General features: G+C 36.4%; 1 protein-coding gene across 20 annotated transcripts in view; it reads right to left on the reverse strand.

Moving 5' to 3' along the window:
• Robo2 (roundabout guidance receptor 2) overlaps window positions 1-17,149 on the reverse strand; it is a 1,547,722-nt gene that overhangs the window by 448,339 nt on the left and 1,082,234 nt on the right. The window lies entirely within an intron of this gene.

Below are 17,149 nucleotides of genomic sequence, written 5' to 3' on the forward strand. Positions count from 1 at the left end.
CAAACTGCACATCAGAAAGTACCATTAACATAATGAATAACTGAGAAGGGTCTTTCAGAGCAACAAAACACCTGTGTGTTTGTCAGCCTTTGGCCCTCTTCTTCTTAGGAATCAAGGAAGACAGAGCACTGAAGGGCAGCCAACAAGGTAGATGATGGAGGTGGGAATTCAAGTAGAGATGATGGAATTCAAGTAGAGAAATCATTCATTTCAATGGCATTACCACCAGCAACATGGTTTTGTCTGAAAACTGCTATCTTCAAGAGTGATGAGTGATTATAAAACAAGGAAACTTACTATGAACCCATTGTGATGAGTTTGACTATTTTACCTTAGTATATAAAAGAATGGCAAGTAATGTTTTATATACTGCAGTTATACATACAGTGTACTTCTTCTCTATGAAGACTTTAATTCCTAAGCATTCAGGAAATAAACACAAAAGCTTTCCAACACTTTTCTTCTTAAGTACAATGATCATAGTAGGTCACAACTTTCTGGAAATTAACTTCTCCTTTTATCTTTAGAGCAAGCATCCATTATAAAATTATCTCAGCATTCCCCACTATATATCTTACTGTCTGACAAGAACAGAATGCAATAAATAAAGTGTGATGTCAAAATGGGAAATGTACACAGATAAGAACTTACTATATTAAAGACTTTATTATTCTTCCAAGAAAAAGAGGTAGAAATATGTCTAGCTTTCCTAAAAAGAGACAGTCATGAATCAATAAATTATTTATAGTAAAATTCGACAAAGAACCTCCTAATTATTTTTTTATTAAGGAAAGCAAATGCAGAGTAGGTACTTGTATCCTGGGCTATTTAACTGCACATCCAGACTCAACTACTTATGGAGCTTATTGGAAAGATTGAATGTACAACTTGTTAGCCGTGACAGAAAGAAATGCTAATGCTAACGGATCCTGCTGCACAAGCACTCTATTGCTCAGTTTTGAGACATGCTGTCGTTATGACCAGGGTCCAGTCCTCAGAGGGTTCAATTATGCAGATTTCTGTGGATGCCTGTTCCATTCATACTGAAAGCATTATATTAGTAACTGGAAGTCATGACTTCAGATAATCCTACCAGTGAAAATTTACTATAAAATTTCACAATATAAATAAAATATATCTCTTTGCTGGTCAGTATTCAGATCTAAGTGTCTTAATCCCTATAACAACTAATACCAGCTACAGTTTAGTTCACTCAAAATCCAGCTAGACTTTCTTATCTTTCTTTTTATTTTTAACAGCACAATATCTATATTCTATTCCCAGTTCTATAGTATTTTATCACCATCCAAAAAACAAATCTGGCTTCAGAAAAAAATATTATATTAAAAGAGAAGACACTTTGTCATAGTATTACAAGGTCAAATTGTTGACAAAAGCCATTTACATTCTGTCAGGAGGCTCAGAGTTCATGCTTAACAAGCGGAATGAAATTGTCCATTTGTGGAGCTTGAAACGACAAAAATATGCCCAGAACTGTGTGTATGCTACCAGCAACCAAGGCAGGACCATAGCCTTGGTCCTCAAAAGGACCCTTGCCCAGTCCTTTTCTGCCACTGGAATGCAGTAGGATTTCAGCTGGACTGAGAAAAAAGAAAAGAATGTTTATTTTTTAATGTTGACAAGCATGTCATCTATATCTTAGGCTCTGACCTGTCCCAGTGTCAGGATTTGCCTTGATGGGGAAATGACTGACCTTTGTTCATAATTATCCAAACAAGGGATGAAGGGTGACTGCAGAGCCAGCTGCCACTGCTGATGCCCAAACATTGGAGCGAGTGGGAATGACATGCTTTTCAAAGTCTGAGTGCTGAAGGCACGAACTACCTAAGAGAACATGGAGTGTCACTCCGTAATAGAAGTGGTCACAGAACAAGCATTCTCCTGAAATCACTGTGTTGTGAAGAAATATTGATCTTTTTAGGAAAGAACTCTTAAACTATAGAACAAGTTCCACATCAACACATTGCATATTTTATTATGAAATCAATCAAGCAGTGCAAAATTCATGACCAAATGTTAGGCCGTAAATCAGATTTCCACGTCTAAGCTCTGGAGCTGCATGTATGTAAGGATTTAGGAGTGTTTAATATCAATACGAGTTGGATAAGTACTGGTTTGAAAGAATATACCAAGAACAATGCAATCCTAGATTTTTAAATTAAGTAGTTTCAATACCAAAACAATAAAAATGCATGAAAGCCAACATTTCATTAAAGTAATCAGTCCATATTATGCTTTGTTTTCAGCATCAGGAAATTGGTTCTGTGGAGTGAAAAAAATTTGTGTGTGTGTGTTTTTGTGTGTGTGTGTGTGTGTGTGTGTGTGTGTGTGTTGTATGCATGCACATTTATATGCATATTCACATGTGTGTTGGGACATGCTTCTGTACATAGGTGGCTGTGTGAGTGTGTATGTGTATGTGTGTGTGTGTGTGTGTGTGTGTGTGTGTGTGTGTGTGTGTGTGTGTGTGCCTGTTTGTATAAATATAGAGGCACAAAAATGATAGTCAATGTCTCTACTTGACTTATTGAGTTAGGGTCTCGAGCTGATCTCAGAGCTCACCAACTGGTCTAACTAGTCAGCTTACCCGATGGTTCTTTAGGGTTGGCCTCTAGGCTACTAGGATTACGTCTGACTACCATGTCTTCCTAGCTCTTATGCGTGTGGTGAGCATCCAAACTCCACTCCTCATGCTTCTCCAGCAAACATTCTATTCATAGAACCATCTCCTCAGTACCAATCCAATCTAATTTTTTCCCATTGTCTTTTGTTTAAATCAGGCGGTGGCAAATGCTTGATTCTACTCTAAAATGATTCTTGGGGACATTTTAAATACATATTTTCCCCTTACATTGCTCTTTCTAATTTCTATATCCATATTTTCCTATACATTTAGAGATTAGAACAGACTAGGTCGTACATGATCACATTTCCTGTAATGAAATATTTTTTGTTGTGAATTTTCACATTGCAAACATTTTTAAACACAGCTCTGTTACTGACCCTTGTTGTCTGTTACTAACTAAATCCTTGTATTTACCAACATAAAGCCAGACTGTATTTTTTACCTGCATGTTTCCCAGCTGGTTATTTCAACTCCCACATTCATGGATATTCATTTTGTTCCAGGCATGGAAGCCCACAGTTGGACCCACCCTCCAATGCAACTGATTTGGCCTAGAAAGTCTCTACCACATTTTCTGACAAGATCAAAGGACTGTCAATACAAGGACAAGACAGCATTAAAAGACAATTTTTATTTTATTTATTTATTTATTTTTGCCAGAGCTGAGGACCGAACCCCAGGGCCTTGCGCTTGCTAGGCAAGCGCTCTACCACTGAGCTAAATCCCCAACCCCTAGAAATTTTCCACTCACTAAAAGACAATTTTAAATATACTGGAATGTATTTCATTCATGATCTTTCCAACTTACATATATAGAACAGAGTCAAATACATTCGATATTCTTTCACTGAACAAGCAACTCTTACAGATGGATAGGCAGCTATTAAGAAAAGTGTTCTAAACAGAGACTTGTCTGCCCAGTTAGAATCACTGTATAATAGAAATAGAATTTCCCTCAACATCAGCGAGAGAAGAGCCAGAAATTTCATGACTTTGTCATATTTTTATTTGTTATTTCTCAAATAGCAAAAACTTAAGTGCAAATAAAGGAAATTCAAACACCATGCTGCATCTGTTAATTCCAAAGCCGCGCCTTTCCTTTCTTGTAACGACAAAGAAGTAAAATGTTCCTTACTTTTAAAATGGTAGTGTGTCACTGATGATAGGAAGAAAAACAACAAATCCTTCAGTTAATTTTTATATCTAGAAAACAGCTTATTCTCTTGTCTAGTTCAAGAGAAATTATACTAATAATGAAGATTATAGTCTCAATTGAAAAAAAAACTAAAACAACTTCAGTGTTCTCTAACAGAAAATAGTATTAAATAATTAATGAGAGTCTATTCATAAAAATTCTAAGTCTGATTTAGATGAAGATACATTTTGAATCAAAAGAAATAAATCTACTATTTTGTGAAGAAAATAATTTTAAAACATTACTGATTCATTTTTAGTATTTTCTGTAATTATTTTATTGCCTCCTTAGTTAAAAAACACTTCACAGCAGTCTACCATTCTGTAGGATACCAATTTGTAATACTGAGTTGCATAGCATGGAAGATACGAGAAAATAGACAAACTTCAATGCTTAAAAAGATGGAAAATGGTAAAATATCACCTTGTTTATTATCTCTCTCTCTGCAATGGTAAATCCCTTTCCCTCACAAAATCAAGAAATTAGTGAATATTTAACCAGAAAAACATTCAACAGACTACAGAAAAAGTTCATATTAAACATTTCAGTAATCATAACCACTGTTATGACAACTTTGCTTCCCTTGTTTTTTACTTAGAGATGTCAAACATTGTAATGTAATGAATACATATTTCAAAATAAAGTCAGTGTCATCACATTTCCTCAGATGAGCAACACAAAAGAAGAGACGTAAGTCCCTATAACTAGTATCATTAATTTAAGATATTCCTGCAAGTCTACACTTGATTTTAGCTATATAAACCATACACATCCACCATAGGCTTCAACAATTCAGGGTCAAGTAACAGTTTTGGCAACATAGCACATTGCTGCTTGAATTCCATATCAACTATTGTTTCATGTTACCAAACAAGATCCCAAACATCGATCACCTCATCTATTCTGTTTACTAACACATTTACAATTAAAATCCCAAGCCAGCTGGTCAGTGGTGGCACACACCTTTAATCCTGGAACTCAGGAGGCAGAGCCAGCAAATCTCTGAGTTTGAGATCATCCTGGTCTACAGAGTGAGTTCCAGGGCTACACAGAGAAACTGTATAAAAACTATAACAAAAAATAAACAAACAAAAACACAAGCCATGCATTTTGCATGCTGAATGCTCCAGCAGCTTTGTCTGGACTATGTGACTGCTGGTCAAAGACTCTTAGGACTGCCTTCAGAGTTGGTCCATGGAACCACTCAATTACACAGCTATCAGAGCACTACCAACTAGAGTCAATGGCACAGCATCCTCTCTCCAGCTTGCATACCTGCCAGCCTGCAAACAAATGGACTGGCAGCTAAGGGGAAGCACAGTGAATGGCAGATAGCATATTTATCATAATCACTGTGATCCACGGTGGAAGAAAATCAATTTCTCGTAATCGAGTAGAGTGACTTATTAAGGGTTATGTGTTCTGACTGGATAACTGTACTGATTTGATTATATTGGGAGGGAAATTAGCAATGGCCTCCAACACAGTCTCTTCCTTTGTCTTCTGGCTCAGGGTTCATTATTAAATTATTATCCTATGAAGGCTTTTGGAAGATCATGCTTTGATTGAGAAGCTGCTGGGAGACAGGGTGATGAGAGATTCTCAACAGTGTTGACAGGTAGGGATGTGAATGTCCATGAAAACCTCCTTGCAGAGATATTGATTGAGAACTGAAGGAGTCTACATACAGTGCATGCACAGGCCAGCACTGGACGTCAATTTCCCGAAAGTGTGATTCTAACCTCCCTCTCCTTTAGCATCTACATCATGTTTTTGATAATCTAGTTCCTGAATCCTTTCAGATGCATCTGGGAGGAATAGATCACAGGTAATATTCCATGTCAGTCTTTAATCTTTAAAAGTTTGTTTGGGGCCAAATAGCTTTAAAAAATAAAATCCAAATGTGTGATATTTCCCATTCCTCAAGCTTTTTAAAGACCAAAACTGATTCAAACTATAAAAATCATTTCAAGAAAATAAAAACTGAAAACTTATTATCAACTCATCTATTCTTGCCTTCATGTTTTTATGAGGAAACTGTGGGGAAAGAAAACAGAACACACTTCAAATGTTTCTAGTTCCAGTCATCTCAGTAGTTTTTGGAAGATTTTAAGTGCAAGACCCTTAGTCAATTAGAAGCACATAGTCATTTCAGAACCCTACCTGTGTGTAATATATATTGTAGATTTCAGACATTAAAGTACTGATAGTTTTCTTGATGGTTTGGAAGTGTTTATTTTTCCCACTGGGTGAAAATTTGTCACATGAAAATTGTAACAAAGGAATGATGTAACACTTAGAGTACTCTGGACTTCAGAGTATAATTAATCTTGAAAATTGCACAATTGTATCCCTGTTTCTCTTCCTCTACTTCACACTAGGCCTTTGCTTGTTCCTCTCTCAAACTGCCTGCCTCACCACTAGCCCCTCACTATTACTTGCTAAAAAATGGAAATCTTATATTTTTGGTTGTGAGCCTAGCCTTTACAAGACAAAGCAACAGCCTACAGAATGGGAAAAGTTCTTCACCAACCCCACATCTGACAGAGGGCTGATATCCAGAATATATAAAGAACTCAAGAAATTAGACATCAAAATGCCCAACAGTCCAATTAAGAAATGGGTTATAGAACTAAACAGAGAATTCTCCACAGAGGAAGTTCAAATGGCTAAAAAGCCATTTAAGGAATTGCTCAATATCCCTAATTATCCAGGAAATGCAAATCAAAACAACTTTGAGATACCACCTTACACCTGTCAGAATGGCTAAGATCAAAAGCACAGAAGACAGCTTATGCTGGAGAGGATGTGGAGCAAGGGGAATTCTCCTCCACTGCTGGTGGGAATGCAAGCTTATACAGCCACTTTGGAAATCAATATGGCGCTTCCTTAGAAAATTGGGAATCCATCTTCCCCAAGACCCAGCTATAGCACTCTTGGGCATATACCCAAGGAATGCTCAATCATACCACAAGGGCATTTGCTCAGCTATGTTCGTATCAGCTTTGTTTGTAATAGCCAGAACCTGGAAACAACCTAGATGCCCTTCAACTGAAGAATGGAGAAAGAAAATATGGTACATATACACAATGGAGTACTACTCAGCAGAGACAAACAATGCCATCATGAGGTTTGCAGGCAAATGGATAGATCTAGAAAAAATCATCCTGAGTGAGGTAACCCAGACTCAGAAGGACAAACACGGTATGTACTCACTCATAGGAGGTTATTAGATGTAAAACAAAGATGACTAGACTGCTACACAACTCCAGGGAGGCTACCTAGAAAACGGGACCCTAGGAAAGACCCAAGGATCACCCAATGACAGAGAAATGGATGAGAACTACATGAATAACCTGGATGACAGTGGGAGTAATGAAGGGCAAGATTTGAGGGAAAGAAAGCTTAGGGGAGCAGGAGATCCCAGCTGGATCAAGAACAGAAAGGGAGAACAAGGAATAACAGACCATGATAAATGATGGCCACATGAGAACAGGAATAGACAGAGTGCTGGAGAGGTCCCCAGAAATCCACAATGATATATCCTCTGTAGTCTGCTGGCAATGGTCGAGAGAAAGCCTGATCTGACCTAGTCTGGTGATCAGATAGCCAAACACCCTAACAGTTGTCTTGGAACTCTCATCCAATAACTGGTGGAAGTGGATGCAGAGATCCTCAGCCAGGCCCCAGGTGGAGCTCCAGGTGTCCAACTGTCAAGAAAGAGGAGGGTCTGCAAGAGCATGAATTGTTGAATCCAAGATTGCAAAAAGCACAGGGACAAATAGCCAAACGAATGGAAACACATGAATTATGAACCAAAGACTGTGGAGCACCCAGCTGGATCAGGCCCTCTGGATAAGTGAGACCATTGAATAGCTTGATCTGTTTGGGAGGCACCCAGGTTGTGGGACCAGGATCTGTCCTTAGTGCATGAGCTGGCTGTTTGAAACCTTGGGCTCACACAGGGACACTTTGCTCAGTCTGGAAGGAGGTGACAGGACCTGCCTGTACTGAATCCACCAGGTTTAAATGAATCCCCAGGAGTGCCTTGATCCTGGAGGACATGGGAATGGAGGGGAGGGACTGGGGGGAAGGTGGGGGGGGGGCGGGAGTGGGGAGGACAAGGGAACCCATGGCTGATGTCTAAAATTTAAAACACATAATAATAAAGAATAAATAAATAAATAAATAAATAAATAGATTAATTAATTAATTAATTGATTGATTGATTAATTAATTAATTAATTAATTAAAAAAGAAGGAAGTGCCCTGCGGGGGGGGATGGAAATCTTTATTATGTAATTTTCCTTTACTATTCAGCTTTCATTTTTATGATTTTTTGCATAAGCAAGATTAAAATACTAGAAGTTATATTTATATAGCACAATTGCTACATGTTATTCCATTATTCACTGAAGATGTTTCACAAGATTTATGAAGGTAAGAAGTAAAAGTTATATATAAGCTCCATTTTTTATTATTTCATATATAGTATTTTTTAAAATATTAATAATAAATAAATCTCCCACTTGCTCATCTCTATCAATGTATTGACTTTTGTTAAGTCGTCAATTTAGCTGATACTCTAGTATAAGAACATGCTTAAAATATGTTTGATGTTAATAAACTTAATTTCCATATTAACATATCAAACCTGCTTTAAAGAAATTAACTTATTCTTTATTATTTTCATTTATTTTTGTATTCATTTTCCATCGCTACTGTATTTGAGATTTTTCATACTCCAGTGAAAAGGATCCTATAACTGAAGTCAAAGGTCAAAAGATATCTAGTGACCAAGTAGAAATGTTGATCAGTCTCTTGGTACTACTGCAAAGTTTGAAATTCCACAGATTCCAGTTCACTCTGTGTTAGGAAAGTACTGTGGGTTGATAACATATAACTTGAGTGTCTACTTCATTCAAAGTCCACCATTGTTGTTAACAAGTAATTTGTAATGTAATTACAACAATCACTCAGTCAAAAAGCCATTGTGGCAGCTTTACATGAATTGAAACTCCTATAGTTTGATGATAAACTTGAATCTGATAACATTGACACATTATACTAAAGAGACCCTATTAATTGGAGAGAACTGTAGGAACATTTACCATAGCTCTCTGTAAGATCATTTGGTTGCTTATCACTCTATAATCACCAAAATGCCTTCCAGTCCTCTGTCTCCAGACTCTGAAAAATTAAAACCACAATAAATCTTCTGACATTCAGTATCCCAACATTATTAAACACCATCATTCAATACGCAGGCATTGGATAAATATGACAACTCTATAAATCATATGAATTCATCAGGATTCCAGTCTGAAGTCCCGCTCCCTCCACCCTTCACCCCTCATGGGTGATGTATTTGAATACTTGTTCCCCAGATAATGTTTGGGGGAAGCCAATGAACTTTGAGAAGGTAGCCCCCTGGAGTCGGGGTGAGGGGGGGGAAGGTTAGTTCTTGAAAATACAGCCTAACCCTGGTTTGATTGAGTATGATTACTGGTTTAGCCTTGTTCAAGAATTCACAACCCGCTGCCTATGGGACCCAGCTGCCTTCTTATGCTTTCTATGCCAAGTGGACTGTACCTTCTAAAGTGTAACCAATGTAAGGTTTTCTTCGAAGAGGCGACATATGTCAGGTATTTTGTGAAAACAGCAAATGAAGTAAGTACTACATGTATTTTGTAGGTAAAAACTATAATAAATACATTTCAAATCTTGTACTTTTGCGAATGGGTTATGAAAATAAATTAGATTGTTTTCCAAATAAAAATAAAGTTACATTGTAGTAAACCAATACAAAATAAAAATCAAAAGCCTGATTTCAAGCCAATTCTCTTAGTAATTTAGTAATCTTTTCACTATTTTTTTTTGGGGGGGCAGTTTGAAACAGGGTTTTTCTGTGTAGCTTTGTGCCTTTCCTGTATTTCTCTCTGTACACCAGGCTGGCCTCAAACGTGACAAAGATCCACCTGCCTCTGCCTCCTGAGTACTGGGATTAAAGGCGTGTGCCACCACCGCCAGGCTTCACAATTTTTTAAAGACTAAATCTTTATTTTTTTTTTTATACAGCACAAACACAAAATAGATAAATACTCTATCACAATTTAGTTCTATTTGTTGTCCAATAAATTTAGTATTTTATTTACTAAACCATCAAAAGTGATAAAGGACTTTCCATCAATTGTTTGTCTAATAAATGAATTATAATTTTAAAATTAAAACTGTTAAACTCACTTAAATTTTTGAACTGGGAACTTGGATATAATTTATAGAAAAGCAAAGAATTAAAGTTCATTGTTGCTGCCCTTATTTATCTTAGATATTATCAATACATTATCTGTTTTATCTTATTTATTCATTGACTGGTTATTCTGCTAGCAATTGAATGTAGGGCTTCACAAATGCCAAGCATGTGCTCTGCTACTAAGCTATGGCCCCAGTGACATTTTATAATTACTTATTTAACTAGTTTGCTTATTTGACTTTTATTTTGAGGTAGGGTCTCACTAGATTTTTAGGGATGTCTTGAACTCACTCAGCAGCCCAGAGGGCCTTGAATTCATAAGTCTCCTGCCTCTGCCTCCTAAGTAGCTAAGATTATAGACCTGTGCTATAAAGAGCAGTCAACAGTTTGGTTGTATATTTATGGATCCTGAAGGCTATATTTCCTCTTACGTTCTTGACAGTTGTAATAGGTCCCAAAGTATGAGCCTTTAAATCTCTTTTGAACACTGATATTTACTGTTCAGGAGTCTTTGAACTACTCAGGCAGCCCTTTGGAATGCTCATGTGAACAGCTACACCTAAGGCATCTCCATGAGCACAACCTGCTCCTGGAGATAAATCTGGTTTGTAACAACTATGTAGTGCATGGACCAATCAAGGCTACATACACTGAGCATTTTTGTTTACCCACTCTGAAATAAGACCTCCAAAGAAAAGAGCAGTGTGTGTGTGTGTGTGTGTGTGTGTGTGTGTGTGTGTGTGTGTGTAGGGGAAATCTTTCAACAGAAGACTCAATGTCCATTTGGGGTTACCAGAAATGTAAAGGTAGAGATGAAGCTATAGAAGTTGAAATTAGAATAGCAATTACCCAAGGCCTGGAAAAGCAGAGAAGAATACAAAAAAAATCATGGTGAAGAAAAATAAATGAGAAAATATTTGTGAAATACAAATAATTAAAATGACAAGAGAAATCTATATGACACAAACACATATACACATTTATACAGAAATTTAGACACACAAACTAGCAGTGAGATTAGTAATGCTACTGTTACCAATTTGCATTCATAGTTTTTCAATTTTCTGCACTGAATAGTTTAGTCATGAGGAGGAAAATTCTAGAAAGATGTGGATTTTTTTCTGGTTCATTAAACTAATATATCCTTACACCTGCCACTGCACTTGCCATGCAATAAGCATTCTGTGATCATATGCTTAAAAAATAAAAAGCCTGTTTAATTTTTTAACATTTCCAATCTTAATGACTAATTAATGAGTCAATCATGTTTAATTACAAAATATATGTTTTAAGTGTCTCAATAAACTTACATCATCCATCACTGTGGGTGAAAAACAACCAAGACTCAAGTTCAGTCATTTGCATGAGATCACATGGCTAATGAGCTATCTGGAGTAAATGGTTCAGCTGGAACTGGAAGAAAGATATTCCTTCCCATTGTATCCTTTGGCCTTACACCTAAAATGTAACTTCTCAAGTGACTGCTGTGTTCTTCTTTGATCTTCTGTCATTAGGTTTTCAACTTTGTAATTCACTCACTAAGAGAGGGAACTCTATATGGACATGCTAACTTTGACAAAATGTGTGCCAGATTCATTGGCAGACAATTGCTATTTTAGCAGATATTTAGGTGGCTTTCCACAATGAAGGTCAAATCTTGTATTGCCTCTGTCAGCATAGGAACATGGCAGAATTCATGATGGAAGATAAAGTGTAATTTACACATACATGGCCCTGATTATATGAAACACAAGAGACAAGTTGAGTATGCTTAAGAGTAAGGGAAAATATAAATCGAATGTGAAAAATGTAAGGCCAATTTAGGCACTAGATTGTGCCATAAATAAGACATTATTAAACAGGGTGGCTTTGCATATGAGACAGAGTTGTAAATTGCAGTCCCTGAAATAAAAATTATTGTGCTTATGAGGATACTTATGAATGTAAGAAATTTTAGAAATGTGAAAGAATGCAGCAGAAATGAGAGAGGAAGATGGAGCTATTATGGTCAGTATTTCTACATCATTATTAATAATTCAAGAAAAGAGAATTTCAAAATTAGTCATACATGAAATATATCCCACAAAGATTTCAACAAGGAGAAAATAATTATGTGCCTTCATATTCCTTCTTTTTCTCTGCTCTGTAACTTGAAAATGTTGACAGAGTTCCCCTGAGGACTCATGCTGAAAGCCTGACATTGAACTACTAGTGAACACACAAATGAAAAGTGCTGAATAATTTATCACAAGCTGGTGATTGTGGACAGAGATGTCTAAAATAAACCAATACAGATTTAATGATCAAGAAGAAAACAGCTGAAAATATGAACTGAAATACCAAACCACAAAGGTTAGCCCCTTATTGAGGAGCTTGCTCCTGAGTCTCTCTTACACAAATTGGATTCTGTAAATCTCATTGGTGATTTTTAAGTAGGCCAATCAGGGAGGAAGCAGATGACTTCTTCATCACTTTTATAATAATACTTGAGGTGACCAATTCAAACATATATTTAATGGCCACGTATTTGCCATTAGATCATCTTGCACACAAGTTCAGGAGTGGACTATGGCACTGCTTTAATGCTGTATTCTTTCCCTCAGCTCCCAGTCATCACAATTCTGACCATAATGAGGTTACTCTGCATCTGTCTGTCACAAATAACCCAGTAACTACTAAATGGATTGCCATCAATCTTTCAATTAGAATGCATAACTTTATTAGCACAATATTTTTTGAACTGATTGTATTACTTTGAAGAAGAGCTTTCATTTATTTTGTCATTTAGGGTCAAATGTGTTCAATCACTGGGAGCTAGATAAATAATCATAACCGGCTTTGAATTTGTAGGCTGTATATACGGAAAACAATTTTTTTACTGTAATTTTGGAAGTGAAATGATTATTAGTAGTATAGAAGTAGAAGGAATAAGTATAAGCATGTTTCTGTGACATGTTTCTGCAACCCACTCTCTCAAAATCAATTGTTAATCAATTTGAACTACAAGAAAACTTTGTGTAAACCATCACACATTAAACATCAGAAAAATATGTGTTTTAAAATCAGGTTATAGTTATTGTAGGACAAACCCTTCTTATGCTAGGTAATTTTACGTCCTATAGCCGCATGATAGCATGTTTAATTTCATGCAGGGCACCTTTGATTAAGTCCACTGACCTCAGTGCCACGCTACAGTTTAGCTTGGTCAGCATCTCTTTTCTTTAGCTTTTAGTTTGCCCTTTCTTTGTTATAAAGTAAGAGCAGCAAATGCCTCACAATAAGCATTTTATAGAGCTCTAGAGCAGAACTAACCATAATATGCTAAAGTTATAGCAGCATATCTGAATAACTTATGAAATAATTAACAACACCAACTATGATGGATGATACAAGCCCATGTAAATGTTGAAAGTTGTCATGACTGATATTTAGAGGCAAATTAATTCCTCTGATGGAATCACCTGGATTTACCTAAGCAGCAATCAGAGTTGAAATCCAGAAACACTGATCTGACCATCAGTGTTTTTTGCAGTCCACAGCTCTCATAGTTAACATATTTTTCCATAAGCATAGAAAGCTGGCCTAAATTCTATTACAACTCCATGTTTCATTGCAAATAAAAAAATATACTGATTAATAATATAATCCTTAGTTCCTCTTGAAACTAAGAACTTATCATGGATAAATTACTTCTTATTTCAATATGCAAGTAAAAGAGACAGTTTAAATAAAATAAATACTGATTTGTCAATCAAGTTAATGACTAAAATAAAATATAATAACTCCAAGTCACTATATCCTTTATGAAAAGTGAACATGATAATACTGTACACACCTATAGTGTTTTCTACTTTATTTTGTATCACAATACGTTCATAAAAGATCTTGTATTATCATGTCATCTCTCTTTTTAAAACGTCCTAAAGGCACTCATTCTGACTCCTGAGTGCTCATCAAAGAAACTCAGCTTGGCATTTGTGAATATGACTCTCTCTAATTCATTGAGTCAGTGATGGAACTCCACTCCTGTCTTTCCAGGCTCAACTCCTGTCTCCCCAGGCTCCAACTGTCCCAAAGCACTATTCTGTTCTGGCTCAAGGTTTATGTTTTCACGAATGTTTTCTTCTTTATAGCTACACTTCTTTTTCTTGCCTTCTAACTTTACAAAGTTTGTTCAATTAAAACAAAATCCAAAAATGAACAGGTCACTTCTTTCTCTTGCCAACAGCACACATTTGGCTCAGACTTCCTTGATTCTCTGAAACTGCTTGTTTTTCTTGTACCTACATGAACTTGAAGTTTTCAGAGAGATAGGAAACGATGATCTCTGTTTCTAATCCAACCTACAGCAAGGACATAGTGGTTTCTCACAGGATGTCATATCAAGGTGGTAGTTTGGGGGCAGGAAAGAAGACTCGATGTTTAAGAGCATTGGCTGTTCTTCCATTGTATTAAAGTTTGACCTCAGCATGGCAGCTGACAAATGTATATAACCCTAGTCCCAGGGAATCATCTGCCCTCTCCTTCCCTCTTTGGGCACTGCACACCCAAAGTGCACAAACTTACAATCTGGCAAATACTCAGATGTAAAATAAAAATAAATGAAGTCTCGAAAAATTTTAAAAGTAGTTTTAAAAACATCTCAGACCAATGTGCTATCTGTACATGTGTGTGTTGTTCTCTGTTCCTTTGTAGTTATACATATATAGGTGTATCTTTATTTATGAACTATTTGCCTATAACATTATTTATGTTATTCCTTTTTACCCATTACTGGGAAGTATTAACAATTTTATGTATTCACATCTTCCTTTGCAAATTAATGTACATGAACAAAATAGGACCTCATCTAATACAAACTGAAACAGGCTACATTTGTAAGAACCTCTAGGGCTGATTACATTGATTAAATAAATAATAAATAAATTATTAAATAAACAATATTTTCAAATGGTTCTAATGAAAACAGTAAAAAACTACTTTCTCAGTCTTCTGAGTTCTTTTCATTTACTTGCAGAATTATTAATCCAATAAATCATCTTGAAATTATGTAGCCAAAGGAGAGAAACTTTTGATTTATTGAAAGGTCAGACAAGAGAAAACTTCCCCAGGAAATGAAACCTTGGGTGCACAAACAACTGTCCCCTCTCTTAACAGCACTGTGTATTTTTTAGGTCATGCAAAAAAGTCAAATCAAAGAACATCTTATATTTCTGCCTTCATGTTTCTAAATGATTCTTTTGGATATACATTTGTGGACTATCCACAGGTTAAACTCACCTAGGGAAAACTTGCTCACATGCGCAAATTAAATAATTTGACTGTTAAAATGCTTTTCAGAGTTCAGACCCTGCAAAGATATTTTTTCCTTTTATATAAACTTCATTATTTAAGAAAAACTTGCCAATAAAATAAATACCACTCATCAAAATTAAGCAGACCCAAATTTCCATTGAACATGTATTCAGTGAGAATAGTCATTTTGAATTTGTGGAGCTACATAGAATTTTACACTTGTGTTATAAAATATGTATTTTATGTCATTATACACCACTAAGTACAAATTCTATGATAAAAGTAGAACTGGAAAAACAATTTGTTTTTTATCATCTTTTATAGTTGATGGCCATTGCTACGTTTAGATCCTTGTCAATCCTTTGTTGTTACTCTTACTTTCTTACACAGTTTGAGGAATTAAACCCTGGGTTTACTACATTTAAATCGAAAGTGCTGCCCCCAGCTCTACCCCAGCGCAAACTAAACAATATTTACAGCCTTAAATCATCCCTCCCAAGCTCTTCTCGGACTTCCTAGGGCAGCTTGCTCCTTGGAGGCAGTGAATTAGAACATAGACTCAAGCACCACTGGGCGCAAGGAAAAAATAAGAGGCAGGCGGCTCTTCAGTTTGAATTTGAAACCTATCAGACACGGCTAGCCGATATTATGTCATTGGCCTGTCAGAATGAAAGAACACAAGACAGAACTCTTTTAATTCTTCAGTACTTGCAATATTACCTCCACACCACACATGAGATAGATCTGAGGAGGGAACCTTGGGGGAGGCATCACAGATTCATTTTTTATGTTGTCATCCCCATTTAAAAAAAAAAAAAAAAAAAAAAAGGATATCTGACTGGTCTTTCCCCTCTCAGTGCACAGTCTCTATGAGTTTTCTATTAGTGTAGAAATAATATGATTTTTAATCTGATGATTTTCTTGTTTCCACACATTGTTAGCAGGGGACTATGTAAATGAATGAGGAGCTTGCGTATTTGCTATTTCAAGCCTAATGAAGGGAGAGGTACAAGGAGAGAAAGTTTACAATCCCACACAGGGTAAGCCATGCCTGCTCATTTTCATAGCTGCCTGAATGGCTATTACATTTTTACAGACAGCCTAAAGAGATAAGAGGCACTAGCTGAAAGTACAACATTTAAAAATAAAGTCTGTAATGTTTCAGGTAGCACAGTTGGTGAGTAAGCTTCTGCTTTCTTGTTTTAGCTATGCACATGGACTCACACAATTTGCAGGTGCACAAATAGTTATTTCTTTCATCCACATAGACCGACTGAATTTACACTTCCATAAAACAAGCTCTTAAACTCACACATAATCTGATTTACTGAGTGCACTTAATATGTCTTTTAGAAGCAAACTCCTTCTGGTCAAGAGAAGAGGATCTCTTGATCCCTCTGTCTCCCACAATCCTTTCTCCCCATCTTCTACAGGATTCCCTGAGTTCCTCCTAGTTTTTGGATGTGGGTCTCTGTTTCTGTTTCTATCATTTGTGGGGTGAGGCCTCTCTGATGACAGTTGGGCCAGACATAAATACACATATGAATTTTTGATTTAAAAAAAAAAAAAAATCAGGGCCCGAAGAAATGGCTCATGGGCTGAAAAGATGACTTAGTGGTTAAGAACACTGGCGGCACTTCCAGAGGACCCAGGTTCAACTCCCACCACACACCTGGCAGCTCACAACTGTCAGTAACTCTGGTTCCAGAGAATCCAACACCCTCACATAGAGAATATATAGGGAAAACATTGGTGCACA

Source organism: Onychomys torridus, chromosome 12 (assembly GCF_903995425.1).
Source record: "Onychomys torridus chromosome 12, mOncTor1.1, whole genome shotgun sequence".
NCBI classification, from domain to species: domain Eukaryota; kingdom Metazoa; phylum Chordata; class Mammalia; order Rodentia; family Cricetidae; genus Onychomys; species Onychomys torridus.